General features: G+C 37.9%; 1 long non-coding RNA gene across 1 annotated transcript; it reads left to right on the plus strand.

Moving 5' to 3' along the window:
• Positions 1-10,160: 10,160 nt before the first annotated feature.
• On the plus strand, positions 10,161-13,292 carry LOC131300792 (uncharacterized). The gene is made up of 5 exons (XR_009191071.1): positions 10,161-10,525; positions 10,695-10,923; positions 11,869-12,220; positions 12,337-12,464; positions 12,602-13,292. It is a non-coding gene; the product is annotated as an uncharacterized LOC131300792 (long non-coding RNA).
• Positions 13,293-14,392: the final 1,100 nt, after the last annotated feature.

The following is a 14,392-nucleotide window of genomic DNA, read 5'->3' on the forward strand; positions in this document are numbered from 1 at the left end:
ACCTACAATCCGATTAAGCTATCTTGCGAATTTCCTGTGGTACGATCCCGATCTTACCGGTTTATTATGCTACCGACGATCTAGCCCTACGCTTGGGGTTTTCCAACCTTATATTCGAAGGCGAGGTTTGCGGAGGTTAAGCACTCCACCACCACCTTTACACCACTATCGCCAGCACTCCAACACCACCGCTGCCGCCACCACTCCATCACCACCAACTCACCACTACCACCACCACTACCACCACAATCACCATTTCACCATTATTATAAATACATTGTGATCATTAGTAAATTAAGAGAGAATCGGAACTAAAATTAATTTATCATTTTTTTAATTTAGTACTTAATATGTTTAACAAACAGCTTTTTAGCTTAAAAAATTCAGCATTCAACTTTCAGTATTTAATTTTTCAGCATTCAGTTTCAGTTTTATCAAACAGGCTCTAACTGAATTAGACTCGTGAAGCGAAACGATCATTGGCGGGTCGGGCCCGAGAAGATACTCAATACCCGGGGTAAGATTGAACATGAATCTGGACCACACATTGATGTGAGGTTTATCTCAAGTGTGTAGGTCCCAATTGGCACGGTTTAGATTCGTGCTCAACTTTACCCTTATTCGGGACCCTGATTTATATGCTCTCTGTAAGAAATCCTAAATGTGTCAAAATTTCTTGGTCGAGCCCTATCAATGCTAAAAGCTTATTTTTATCCAAATTTAGGTTAAAATTTCATTTGCATGTACCCTTTCCAATGCTAATCCTTATTTTCACTCATATCTATTGTGTTCTTATGTTTTCTCTAAAAAATTTAGGTCAAAATGAACATTTGTAAGTAATATGAGGTTCTCTTGGGATGCAGTTTAGGATTTGTTATTAGTTTTTAGCAGTAGTTTAAGGTTCATGGTGGTGGGTTTCTCGAGAATAAATTCTTTACACTGTTAATGTAAATATTTATTTCCTCCAAATCAACTACATTGCGCCACGTCGCTATATTTTATAAATTGGGAGCACTTTTTTGACACATATCGCAATGCAATTGATTTAGAGGAAACAAATGTTTACACCGGCGGTGTAAAGAACTTAATCTCACCTTTCCGATGTATTATTTTTAGCTTTCGTTTGACCTTGTTTTGGCTACGGGCACATCGCACACACTTACACACTATGTTTCGTTCTTTAGGCCCTTATTGGCCTTCGTTTGTCATCGGCATTTCTAGGCCTCTTGTTGGCCTTTATTTTCTGTCGATAGCATAGTAGCTGTGTCTTTTGTGCTTGGCAGTTTCAGTACACTGTGTTTTATTCCTTAGACCCTAGTTTTGATCTTCCCTCGTCGCCAGCGTGTCTTCATTAATATAACGGCAACAACACAATTGTACTCTCCTTATAATTATTAATGCATTTCTTGCTCTTTCTCAAAAAAAAAAAAAAGTAATATGAAAGTGAAATATACTGTTGAAAAAAAAATTTGATTTGGCTTTTTTCTCATTTGGGTAAAAAAAAAAACTGTAAACCTCAAAAAGATACACCATTGGAGATGGATTTTGTGTTTTAGTAGATAGAAAAAGTATCTGATCTTTCACATAAATCACGCATAGGCATCTGACCTTTTAATATTATCAAAAAAAACACCTGACCTATTTTAAAATCCATCAATTTTCCACCCGTCGTTAACTTTCCATCCAAAAAACATACGGAAATGTTGAAATGGCCTATATCTTGCCATTTGGAGGGAAACCAACATATATTTTGAGGTCATGGAGTTCCAATAACAACTATTTTTACTTTTTCTATAACTTTTAGTTTTGTTTCTTTTCTATTTTTCGCGTTTATTAGTTTTGCGCCAACCTTTTGTGACTTATTGATTCGTCTCGACAAGACGAATCAGAATAGTATTTTTTTTTTACTTTCACCCAAATATTTTAGGAAATAACCACTTTTAGGTCAAAAAAATTGGCTATTTTCCAAAATATTTGGGTAAATATATAATTTTTTTTACTTTTCCGATTCATCTAGACGAGACGAATCAAAAAACAAAATTTGACTATTGTAACTATTTGTTTTTGTTGAACTGGTTATTGTACATTTTAGATATCAAATTTGTGTGCCATTTTTTTTCGGCAAAGCTTGAGATGGTGTGAGCCAAATGAAAGAGAAGAAGGAGATGATTGGGATTTTGGGACATCCCCATTCCACTTAAATTTTTCTATAACTTTCCATTTTGTTCTTATTTGAATTCTTTTCATGTTTCATAGTTTTGTGCCTCACTTTTTTTTGTTTTTTGATTCGTCTCGTTAAGACGAATTGGAAAAGTAAAAAAAAATTACTCCCTCCGTCCCAAATTGGATGTCAATTTTTGATATCTGTGCCAATTTTAATTACTTATATATTTTAATATGGATATCAAAATATATGCAATATGGATCTTGTTTGATAGTTCTGGATTAGTTCTATTATACAAAGTTTTCAAACTCATGAAAAATATTATAGATTGAAAGATATGAGCGATGAAAAATGACACAAGTTTCAAAAATTGCCATCCATTTTGGGACGGAGGGAGTATATATTTACCCAAATATTTTGGAAAATAGTCAGATTTTTTTGACACGAATCAATAAGTCACAAAAAGTTAGCGCAAAACTAACAAACATAAAAAAAAGAAAAGAAAAACAAAACTAAAAGTCATAGAAAAAGTAAAAATAGTTGTTATTGGAACTACATGGCCCCACAGGTGGGTTTTGATGGGATAAATCACTAAATCAATAGAGTAATATGTTTTTCCCCCAAAAATGTATATTGGTTTCCCTCCAAATGGCAAGATGTAGGCCATTTCACCATTTTCTGTTTGTTTTTTGATAAAAAGTTAACGGCAGGTAAAAAATTAATGAGTTTTAAAATAGGTCAAGTGTTTTTTTGATAATATTAAAAGGTCAGGTGCCTATGCGTGATTTATGTGAAAGGTTATGTGCTATTTTAAAATTTTCTCAAAAAAAGGGCAAAGGATTGAAGATGCTCTGAAGTGGGACAGTCATTGGTGGGTTAGACCCTCATTTATATGCTTAGCACTTAAAATAAGTTAGTTTGTCATTATTATTTTTTTTTTGTATTTGTTAGTTTTGGGCCAAACTTTTGTAGATTATTGATTCGTCTCGACAAGAGGAATTAGAAAAGTTAAAAAAAAATACTTTTACCCAAGTATTTTGAGAAATAATCACTTTTTTCTCAAATTATTTCACTTTTTCTGCTAAAAAGTGATTATTTTTCAAAATACTTGGATGAAAGTAATTTTTTTATTTTTCCGATTCCTCTCGTCAAGAAGAATTAATAATGTGCAAAATTAACAAATGCAAAAAAAAAACTCAAATAATGACAAACCAACTTATTTTAAGTTAAATTTGAAAGAACGCAACCATAAATAGTGGTGGTGCTCCGGAGGCATGAATCATCTCTCCAATCAACCATATGCCAGCACAAGAAGTTAATCTCAAATGTTGGTGAAGGTATTCCAAAATTCTTATACAAAATTTATCAATCAATTTCAAGGGTCGTTCCACCTTTTCAAAAAGTTACTTCTTAAAAAAGAAGGTAAATTTCAAGGTCAAAAATCATGTGTTTACGCAAATAATTTTCTTATCAATATGGATCTTATTTGATAGATCTCATTGAAATATTTTAAACGGTGCACAAAAAATTAAAAAAATATTTTTTATTTTCGTTATATTTGAGTTTGAAATTACTTTCTTTTTAAAAAAGAAGGTTATTCATTGACATCACATTTTATGCATCATGCCGTTCCGGTTTCTTAAAAAAAGAATTTTAAGAAAAAGAAAGTAATTTCAAGGTCAAAAATCATGTTTTTACGCAAATAATTTTCCTACCAATATGGATCTTATTTGATAGATCTCATTAAGATCTTTTAAATGTTCCAAAGAAAATTGAAAATTTATTTTTCATTTCCATTATATTTGAGTTTGAAATTACATTCTTTTTGAAAAAGAAGGTTTTAGGAGAAAGCGGAACGGGATTTTATGAATATTTTACGAACTTGCTCAATGAAGAATGAAATAAGAAGCAAGATTGATCACCTGCAGTCATGGGGTGTACCAAGGAAGCTTAACGCAAGTAAATAAAGCTGGGAGACTTTCTTTGCTTAAATATATCCTCACTTCAATGCTAGTTTTTCATATGTCCAGCCTTAAATTCCCTGTCTATGTCACTAAGAAAATCTCCTCCATCCTTTCAAATTTCCTTTGGTCTGGGGCTTCCAATAAAAAATCCTACCACTGGAAAAAATGGGATTCTCTTTGCTTATCCAAATCTCCTCCATCCTTTCAAATTTGAGGAATTATCCCGTTACGCCCCAACCGCGATAGCAACTGAAGACAAGAAGGCCAGAAGGTTTGAGTGGGAGCTGACTACTGCCCGCAAGGCTGTGGCAGCTCAGGCTTTCACCACCTATGCTGGGGTGGTAAAGTGTGCGCTTCGGCTAGAGAGCGAAGAGGCAGACTTTAAAACCCGCTGGAGGAAGGCGACCGGCAGCACCGGTGGACCAATCCGCACCCAAACCCTCAGCAACAATCGTGGACCCTACTCCACCGGATCCTCTAACCCGTCTCAAGGCAACCAACCTTGGAAGACTATTGCCCCAGGACATGGCGATCCACAGAGAGGCGGCCAGAACATAGCGATAGTTAGGTGTTACAACTGTCAGGCTATGGGCCACATTAGGCACAACTGCCCGCAGCCTCAAAGGAGGAGGGATTGGAGCTTTGGAAACCAGAGAACTCAACCACCAGAACAGGCTAGTTTTGGGAAGCAAAACCCTGGAGGCCCATTGCAGCAGCAAAACAAGGGAAAACAACCCATGGGAACACAGCAAGGCGCTGGAGGGCGTATCTTTGCATTGCAGACTGAGGAACAAGAGCAGGATCCCTCTATGATCCAAGGTACGCTATTATTATATAGTACCTGTGTACAAACCTTGTTAGACTCTGGTGCATCGCATTCAATTACATCTACTGCTTGCGTGACTGCTCTAGCACTGGAAACAGGACCCTTAAGTGCGTGTTTATAGATAACATTGTTGTTGGGGGGAGTATAGCTGTTAGTCTAGTGTGTAGAGAGTGCGAACTAGAGGTAGCTAACTCGTGCCTAACTCGCGATCTTAGAGTGATCGACATGGCGGATATCGACGTAATCCTGGGGATGGACTGGCGATCTGCACGTCGAGCGGTCATAGACTGCCATCAGAAGTTAGTAACAGCCTATACCCTAGGAAGGACTCGTTTCCTTTTAAGGGGATAGACAGACGGCGAGTGCGGTGACGAAAAAATCGAAGGGTAGAACCAACTATTTGGATGGCTCGCTAGTCTCCAATTGGAAGAAGCCAATAGAATGGAAGTGAGATTACCACACATCGTTGTGAATACGCCGATGTTTTCCCTGAAGAACTTCCTGGCTTACCACCCCAGAGAGAAATAGACTTCTCTATAGAACTCCAACCGGGGATGGCACCAATCTCTATGGCGCCATACCAAATGGCCCTGCTGAACTCAAGGAGCTCAAGACCCAATTGAAGGAGCTGATGTACAAAGGATTTACTAGGCCGAGTACATCACCATGGGAAGCACCGGCATTGTTCGAAAAGAAGAAAGAAGGCATGCTTCGACTGTGAGAGGTTAGGAAGGTTTATCTTTCCGTGACTGCAAAGGTTCCTTCAGTGCCTTTGCGAATACTGAAAAGTATCGTCGGGCTTACCTGCTGATGTTCGATGGAGAACTTATGCTTTACGATGTTGGAAATGATTTTGTTCAAGTTGATCCATTGTTTGGAAATGGATTTAATATCGTAAAGTAGGAAAGGATCGTGCTAAGGAAACATCTGTAGGATATGAGTCTGCATGATGATTTGGTAGAGATTTTGCATTTGGCATTGGTATTTATGGTGGAGACCTTACCAAAGGCATACAACGAAGCAAGCTGTTCGACGGCAGAAGCAACTTCAACCCCATCTCGTTAAGCAAGTGAAGAGGCTTAATTCGATTGATGGTGACCTACTTCTAATTTTAAGGGGGATAGTCGATGATTCCGAGATCGGTTTAGCGACCTAGTCTAATCTGTAGTTGCGCGCCAATTTCGGGGACGAAATTATTTTAAGGGGGATAGATTGTAACAGCCCTGATTTTTGGAAGGTAAAAATTTCGTTAAATATTTGAATTTTATTTGAATTACTTATTTTTACTTTCTGTAATCCGTTGTAATTAGATTCTAGTCCTTCGGGGCCAATCAAATTAGATTCCAACCGACTACTTGGAGGAACCGAGCAACCAAACTCACCTAGTTACTAGATGAACCTTTTGCCTTTACCCTTTGGTCAATAGAAGTTAGGGTAATCTTTGTCCATTGGACAATAGGCCTCTCATTAAAATATTTTGATAAGTACAAAGATATAGTATTATATATGTTTTAAACACATGTGCAAAGTACATATATGCATTGTTTATTGGGGATTCTCCCACCCTTCTATTATCCTTTGGTTATTAACCACTAGGAAAACTATTACCCATTGGGTAATAGCCCCAATCTTCCAACAAGGTACAAGGTTTTATTTAAATAAGCAAGTATGGATTTTCCATGTGATTTTTTGCACTAAAATATTGGGGTATATCTAAACCCTAGATTTCCAAAGTACTTTATTGAATAAAATAGTACTTGTACTTTATTGTTATTTTAATGGGGAGAATTCTAGCATTTTATTTAATTGGAGTACTTGGTACCACATCTATATTTAAATATTGGGCATTTATACATGTGTATGAAAATCCTAGATTTGCAAAAGTACAATATCTATTAGTTTAAAGGGGCATGTGCCTAATTAGAATTCTTTATTAGGGTATTTGGATTTGAAAATCTTGTACTTTTGTACCTAGCCATTATATATATGTGTATATATATATATATATATATATATATATATTGTACAAGAGAGAGAGAGAGAGAAAGAGAGTGAGCCGAGAGAGAGAGAGGAGGAAGAAAAGAAGGAGATTTGGTTGTACCTTGACTTGATTCACCACGATCTTCTTACATCTTTCAAATCCTTGGGTGAATCTTCTTCCTAGCCAAAATCTATCTCCCCATTGTACTTCTATTATTGTTTAAGACCAAATCTTATACAAACTCTCATTCCATCCACCAAATCTTCCAAAAATCCAATCCTTGGTACAATCTAGCCATGCAAGCCTAGGGTTAGGCCTTGATCTTTCAAAGATTGCTTGACAAGTGTCAAGATTTGAGGTATGGAGAGAGAGAGGGGGGCCGGCCTTGAAGAGAGGCGAGAGAGCCAAGAATTTTCCTATAAATAGGATCCCATTCCAAGCATTTCAATCACACCTTCACTTCTTGCTCCAACTTCTCTCTAGAATTTCTTTGTTCTTTCTTTTGTTCTTCTTGTTCTTAAATTCTTCGTGTGTTCTTCAAGAAACTCATCCAAGACCGCCACCAAACCGCCACCCGACAACCCTCCGATCCAAAAAGCTTAAATAGTTTAGTCAAGGTTAGGTTTCAAGAGAAACCTTTCTCTTTCGAAGCTACCGGAAGCTCCCGTAGGAAGTTACTCCGTTCGATAGCTGACTCACCGTTCGTAAGCCTTTACTACCGCCAAGAAGTGAGGTAGGACCTCCTTATCTTCCATCCCAAGTATAAAGTAGGTTATCTTTATTTACTTTCCATCTCGAGTATAACGTATGTTGTTTTGATCTCTAAGAAAGAACGGTTTCGAAAGTTGAAACGTTACTATGTGAATCGAAGTATTCGTATTTTGATATTTCAAGGAGTATGAGCTTGCATACATGAATCGATTGTGTTACTTGTGGTATATTATAGAATTGGATGATCTTGTTAGAATGTTTCATGCTTACTTTCGTCCTACCGCGGAGTCTTTGCATGTAAATGAGACACAAGAACTGAGAAAGTAGAAACATGGCACCTAGGGTGTGATTAATGAAAGAAAATATTTTTCGAGGAAGAAAATATTTTGAAACTACATTATGACCGGTTTTGGTGGCATAATGTGAGTTGGGTGTGTGTGTTCCAATGGAAATCCGGGAAAAGCGGAACCATTGTGAGGTTGTGTGTGTTCCAATGGGAATCCAAAAAAAGTTGAACCATTGTGAGGTTGTGTGCGTTCCCATGGGAACCCGGACCCGCGAAACCATGGTGAGGTATGGTTTGGTTATCCGCAGAGAGGAGCCAATGCAAGATTTTGTGTGCCAATGGGAACTCGGTGCGGCGGAACCATTGTGAGGATACTCGGGAACCCGGAACGGCGGAACCGAGGTTGGGTGTGTTAAACAAATGATTTTGAAAGATGGATTGGTATGTGAAAATGTTGACACGGTCTACGATGAGTCGCGTAGGAGAAACACAGAAAATCTTAGACACCAACGATAGTTGATTAACAAATGTGGATGTGTGATTGTTATTGTATATGATCTACTGTTTATAAGTTTAAGGTTGGTGGGTAAGATTTCCTATTGAGCGTTGTAGTTCACAGTGTTACCTTTTGGTGACCCTGACATATTATATTGGTGGTGACGCCGGTATAATGTGTCAGACCTCATAGATGAACAAGGTGAGATGAACACATTGGAGGCCTTCGGAGCAGAGGAACTTGCCAGAATGGAGGAGCAAGTGGAGCAGTAGTTAGGAACCCTAGCTATCTCTCTTGTTGAATAAATGTACCCTTTACTTATGATACATTTATGATGTAATAATGAGCCAGACTCTCTTTATTATGTAATAATTGTCTCATTTAACGTACCCGAATTTGGGGGCGTTACAGTAAAGTTGATTGAGGATGTTGGGTGCCGGTAAAGGACCCTGGTACGGTAAAATACATTTAGTTGAGTTGGGGAACGGTAAAGGACCCCGAGTACGGTAAAGTACTCAGAGTGTGTGGAGGACAGCAAAGGATTCAGGGTACAGTATTTGGGATACAGTAAAGGATCCTAAATACGGTACAGTATCCAGTGTGTGTGTGTGGAGGACGGTAAATGACTCCGGGTACAGTATTTTGGAAAACGGTAAAGGATCCTTAAATATGGTATAATACCCAGTGTGTAGATTAGGGGTATGGTAAAGTACCCAATGTGTAGAGTTGGGAGACGGTAAAAGATCCTGACAATAAGATAGTGCGACCTCTAATGCTGAGTTGTCATGGTGAGCTGTTCCTTTATTATGGTTATATGTGAATCCAGATTGAGTACATAATTTAGTAGTATTCGCTTAAAATCCTGGTGCAGGACAAATAAATGGAGAGTTATTCCATGGGACAGTCAAAGTTGGTGGATGTGGGAGGAAAGGACCTTGTGGAGAGGATCCTTAGATTTCATGTAAGATAATGCATAGTAAAGAAAAAGGCGATGTGTTATTATTCTGTACCTCCTGTGAATTGATATATTGTTGATCTGTTAATTGTAGAGTAAAGGGTTGGTAGGATTGGGATTATTCTACTGAGTGAATTATCACTCACGGATACGTTTGTATCCTGGTAAATCGTTTGCTTCGGCGATCAATTTGCCAAAGGGTGCAGGGTTCAATGGTGGAGCTGTTTGACACAGGAGGAATATCAAGGGCGAAGACCGAGGATGCTTGAGATCTGTATCAACACTAGAGTCGCTCTGAAGATGTTTAAATAAAATGTTAGATTTTTTTTTGTATTTTTTTTTTTGTAGATTTTGTATAACGACAAATAGGGGCCTAGTAGTTTATCAAATTCAGTGTATTTTAGGATTAATGCTTCTGAAATTCTTTGAAAAATCGGGGCGTTACAACTTGCTTCTTAATTAGATTAAACTAGAACCTAGATTAATTTTTGGTAATTAAAATTAGTTTAGCTTATACATTATTAATTAGCTTGTAACTATGTATAAGTGTGTCTATCCATCCTCCTAAATAATAAGAACCGGTTTGAGGGATGCCAATTTTTGGCTCAATTTTCCAATCATATCCCTCAATTGCAATTCATTCAGCTTTCTTTGGCTGCCCATAATTGTAATTTCACCCTGAGGACCACATATGGACCACATGTTGCCACGTAACCAGATTAGTTTCCCCTTCCCCTCTCTCACACGACCCACGCGCACTACGACGGATTCGACAGAAAGAGAGAGAGACACAGAGAAAGAGAGGAGGAGGAGGAGGACCGATGCCGACCACCACCGACCCACCCATCGGAGCGACGACCACCACCACTACCAGTAACGCGCAACACCGCCTCCAGCGATCACCGGCGCACCCCTTCCCTTTCGCCCAGTTTTTTGTCCCCACACAGCACAGAAGAACAGAGGCAGCGAAATACGAACAGGTTTGGAGACCGAAAAAGGGAGAGGTAGATGCGAGATCTTGGCGTCTTTCACGCTATATCTGGAGTTTTCTTCCACGTAATATTCTTACTCTCTCAGTCCTTCTTGCTGTCTTCTAGGGTTTTGTTGCGGAGGCGATTGAGATGGAGGTTCCAACGCTGCCGGTGAGTAGCTCTTCGTCTTTTGCAGAATGGTATTGTTGTTCGTATCTTATCTTAATTTTTTACTCCAGGGTTTTGTTAAATCGATTTAGGGTTTGTTGTTTCTCTTTTGCTTATCTCTTCTCTTCTCTCTCTCTTTTTTATCGGCTTATGTCTTCTCTTCTTACTAAAGATTTAGGAGGTCCTGAATCGGCCCACAGCCGCCTTGCCCCAGTCCGAGTTCTTGACCCGGCAAGAGGTCCTAAAGCGCGCGCAAGCGACTGGCCAAGGTGTACGGAGACCATTACTGGTCCATGATGGAGAATGTCAAGATGAAGTTCAGGGAGTACTGCTGGGAGTACGGCTTCCAGGAGAAGTCTCTATTTTACATGCTCACATCGGCTCGACGGTGAAGAACAGAGGTTTTCCTTCTTTTCGTTTCTGCGTGCTTCTTTTCATCGATTATCATTTCCTTTTCCCTTGTAAGTTTGGTTCTGGAGTTGGGGTTTTTTTTTTCAAAAATATTTTGATTGTCATGGAGAGAAAATAAAGGAAATTGGGCCTAGATTACTGAGGAATGGTTTTAATTTCTTCAAAATTTTGAATCTCTAATTGGGTTTAATTTAGGCTCCTGAATTGGCATATTTTCCTTCTTTTCTTGATGTTTTTGGTTCAGGGATGTTTTATTGTTTATTAGGACCGGTAAAAGAATACAAATAAATAACGAATTATATAAATCAACTTAAGCCCACAAATACTAAACCTAACTGATAGCCCATTAGGGGACCAAACAACTGAACAAATAACCGCCGAGGAAAAAAAACCCTTATAAATGACCCCATTCAGGTGGTAATTTTTTAAGTCTTTGCTCTTGGCAAGGATTGACTCCTATGGGAGGACTATAAGGGTGGCTCACTTAGCTTCCAGTTGGTTTGTTCAGGGGTGTTTTTAATAAACCTTTGATGAGTGATTCGTTTACTGAACCACATACACGTAGTTTTTGTATGGTTGTTGGGATAGGTATAAATTAGATCCCATTTTATGAAGGTTACGGTTTTGTGTTCATGAGTGTGACATGCATAACAAGTTTAGATTTTTCCCTTATGAGTTGGCTTTATTTACAAGATTCCAAATTAGTTTACACTTTTTAAAAAAAAAATTGGAAGCGATAAGAAAGACTGCAGGTTGAATTAAATTTTATGGAGGCTATGGATTCGTGTTCATGAGTGTGAGGTGCATAAACTGACAGATCAAATTAGTTACAATTTCAGGACATTGGTTTTGGTAGTTGTTGTGATGTTATTAGGATATTGGGTAGCTGTGAAATCTGGAGATAGTTTAAATGTATTTTGTTTTATGTTTTCAAGGTTCACTTTTATGTTGTTTCGGCAATTGGAACTTTGAAGGAGCAACCAACACAGTGTAGGACTAGGATGTTGAATCAATACTGTAAGAATTTGCATGTCATCAACGATAGTTTGGAGGATGGGTGAGGTGAATTTTATGATGAAATAACAGCGCTTATGGATCCTATTATGGATTGCCTAGGCTGAGGAGGGAAAGATTTTAACTTTGTTGCGCTTATGGATTGGGAGGGAAAGATTTATCCTGTAAAGGAAGTTAGGCCTCCACAAATCCCTGAGGATCCTAATCCTGTTATTAAGAGTGAAAAATTCCAAGCGCCAACTCATATTATTTCTACAATTTTTGATGTCAAAGGTATGATCTGAACCTTTATATTTGTTTCGTCTTCGCTACTTGAAGGAACCAGACCAGAATTTCACTTTTAATTGGAAATAAGTCTATTATATTTGTCATTTTCTCTCTATTTGCAGGTGAAGAGTCATGATACGCTGGTATCCCTATGCCTTCCATTGTTGAACAGGAGTATGGGGTGGGTGATGTTATTTTCCTGTTGTGGTTCAAACGCAGTCTCCCCAATTACTGCACAGAGTTTATTGAGGTCTGATTTTTCTCCTAATAACATGTGCTATAAAAAAATTCCTTCCAATTGCTTTTTTATTTTTTGAATTAGGTCGTGGGCTTGTAAAAGAGATTTTGTAGACTACTATTTCTCAGTCTCACATGTGACCTTGCCAGATTTGCATAATGTTATGTGCCGACCATGGTCCCTGTGTGTTTGGTGCTCATAACACCATAGTAACTACAAGGACAGGAAAAGATTTTCTGTCTAGAGGGCCAACCTAAGAGTTTTTAGTACCCAAAGCCTAATAAAAAAACCTATGCCCTTTAGAGTTAATACCTGACCATTTTTACTACAACAATCACAATACGAGAAGGCCTAACCAATATAAAGTTATACTAATTATTACATACGAATACAAAATACAAAGTCTCCAAATAGGCAAATACATATTATCTCAAGAACGCATGAGTATCACTAAAATTGTTAAAAAGAGTCCTACTCAAACCCAAGTAGTAAAAATATTGGAGTGCCCTTAAAATTTGGGATTTTTTTGGATGCCCAAGGCGCAGGCCTCTTGGACCTTGTGCCAGGCCCGGCTCTGTGTCCAGCCTTGTTGTAGGTATGTAATGAAGATATGTTAGCCAAAAAAGTTTTTCCTGGGGGCTGTTTTCAAAACAGGCACAACTGAAATGCCTTTTCGAAACAAGTTTGCTAGCAATTGGTCCCCGATTTGGTGGGGCTATTGATGATGATGCTCGATCCTTTAATGAAGCTTATGACAAGGTTAGTTCTTATGAGAATTTTACCACGCACAAGAGAAGAATGCACACGCCGTTTGATTTGCTAATGGTTTCTGAATCTATCAGCTTTAACAAAACCCTACAACATAAAAAATTGTCAAATTTTGTGCTACCTAGCTAGCATCACACCAGCTGGAACTAATGAAACCGGCAAATTTTAACCGTAATATTCCAAAAAGTGATATTGTATGTTTGTTTAGATCATCAAGAAATCAGCAGCCTGTGAGTTCTCCGTCACTTGGGTAATCAATCCCATATAGTTGCCAAAACGGCAAAAACTCAACCTTCAGGTCCGTGGTTCTTCAACACCAGAGATATTTTCCCATAGCTTGATAATTATCATTTATCTTCACTCATATCAAATTGATGTAACTTAGATCTCAAAATATGCATTGTGAACATGTCATAAGTGCAACATTATTGTAGGGTACTTTGTGGTTGATGGATTTGCTTTGATTTTGTCTACATTAGATTTATTTTTATTCGTCAAAGTAGCCTTTTACAGAGGCATTGTTGCTTGATTGATATATTCATTGTTCTATTCATGCAGAGTATATTCTTCATGGAGTTGTAGTCATCTAAAACTCAAAACTTGGGGAGAGACTTATTAACTATGTTATTTACAAGGTAAAGCTTGTTAATTTGTCTCAAAGATATGAAATGCATATCCGTATTTATACTTTCGGCTTCTCATTTGTGTCACTAACAACGCTGTCGTGATGATACTTTATTGTTTGCCATTTGAGGTTATCTGTCCATTTTATCATTATTACCAAGTTGTGCTGTGGTAGTTGAGTTCCTTTCAGAATGTGGTATTTTTACCCTTTGATGCTTAAATAGATTTAATATTTTAGAAATCAAGGAGTGGTGTTTGGTGTGTATATTCTGTAATTTTTTTAGGCTACAAGCAATAATTCGGATAAGTTGTTTTTCATTCTTGTCAATCAAAAGTCGGTATTGTTCTCTAATTGTTTGAAGACTGTTGAGCAGCAGGCATTTCTTCCATTGCTCATCCCACCAATGATATTTCAAGCCGTCCGATGGTCCACATGGCTTACAGTCCTTCGTTCATTACACGTTCTTGGATTGCATTTCAAGTTGTAGGTTCGGTGTGTATGGAAGAACTTAAACTAGCTTATATCTTAATCCACATTTGTTAATAAT

Source organism: Rhododendron vialii, chromosome 9a (assembly GCF_030253575.1).
Source record: "Rhododendron vialii isolate Sample 1 chromosome 9a, ASM3025357v1".
Taxonomy (NCBI): Eukaryota; Viridiplantae; Streptophyta; class Magnoliopsida; order Ericales; family Ericaceae; genus Rhododendron; species Rhododendron vialii.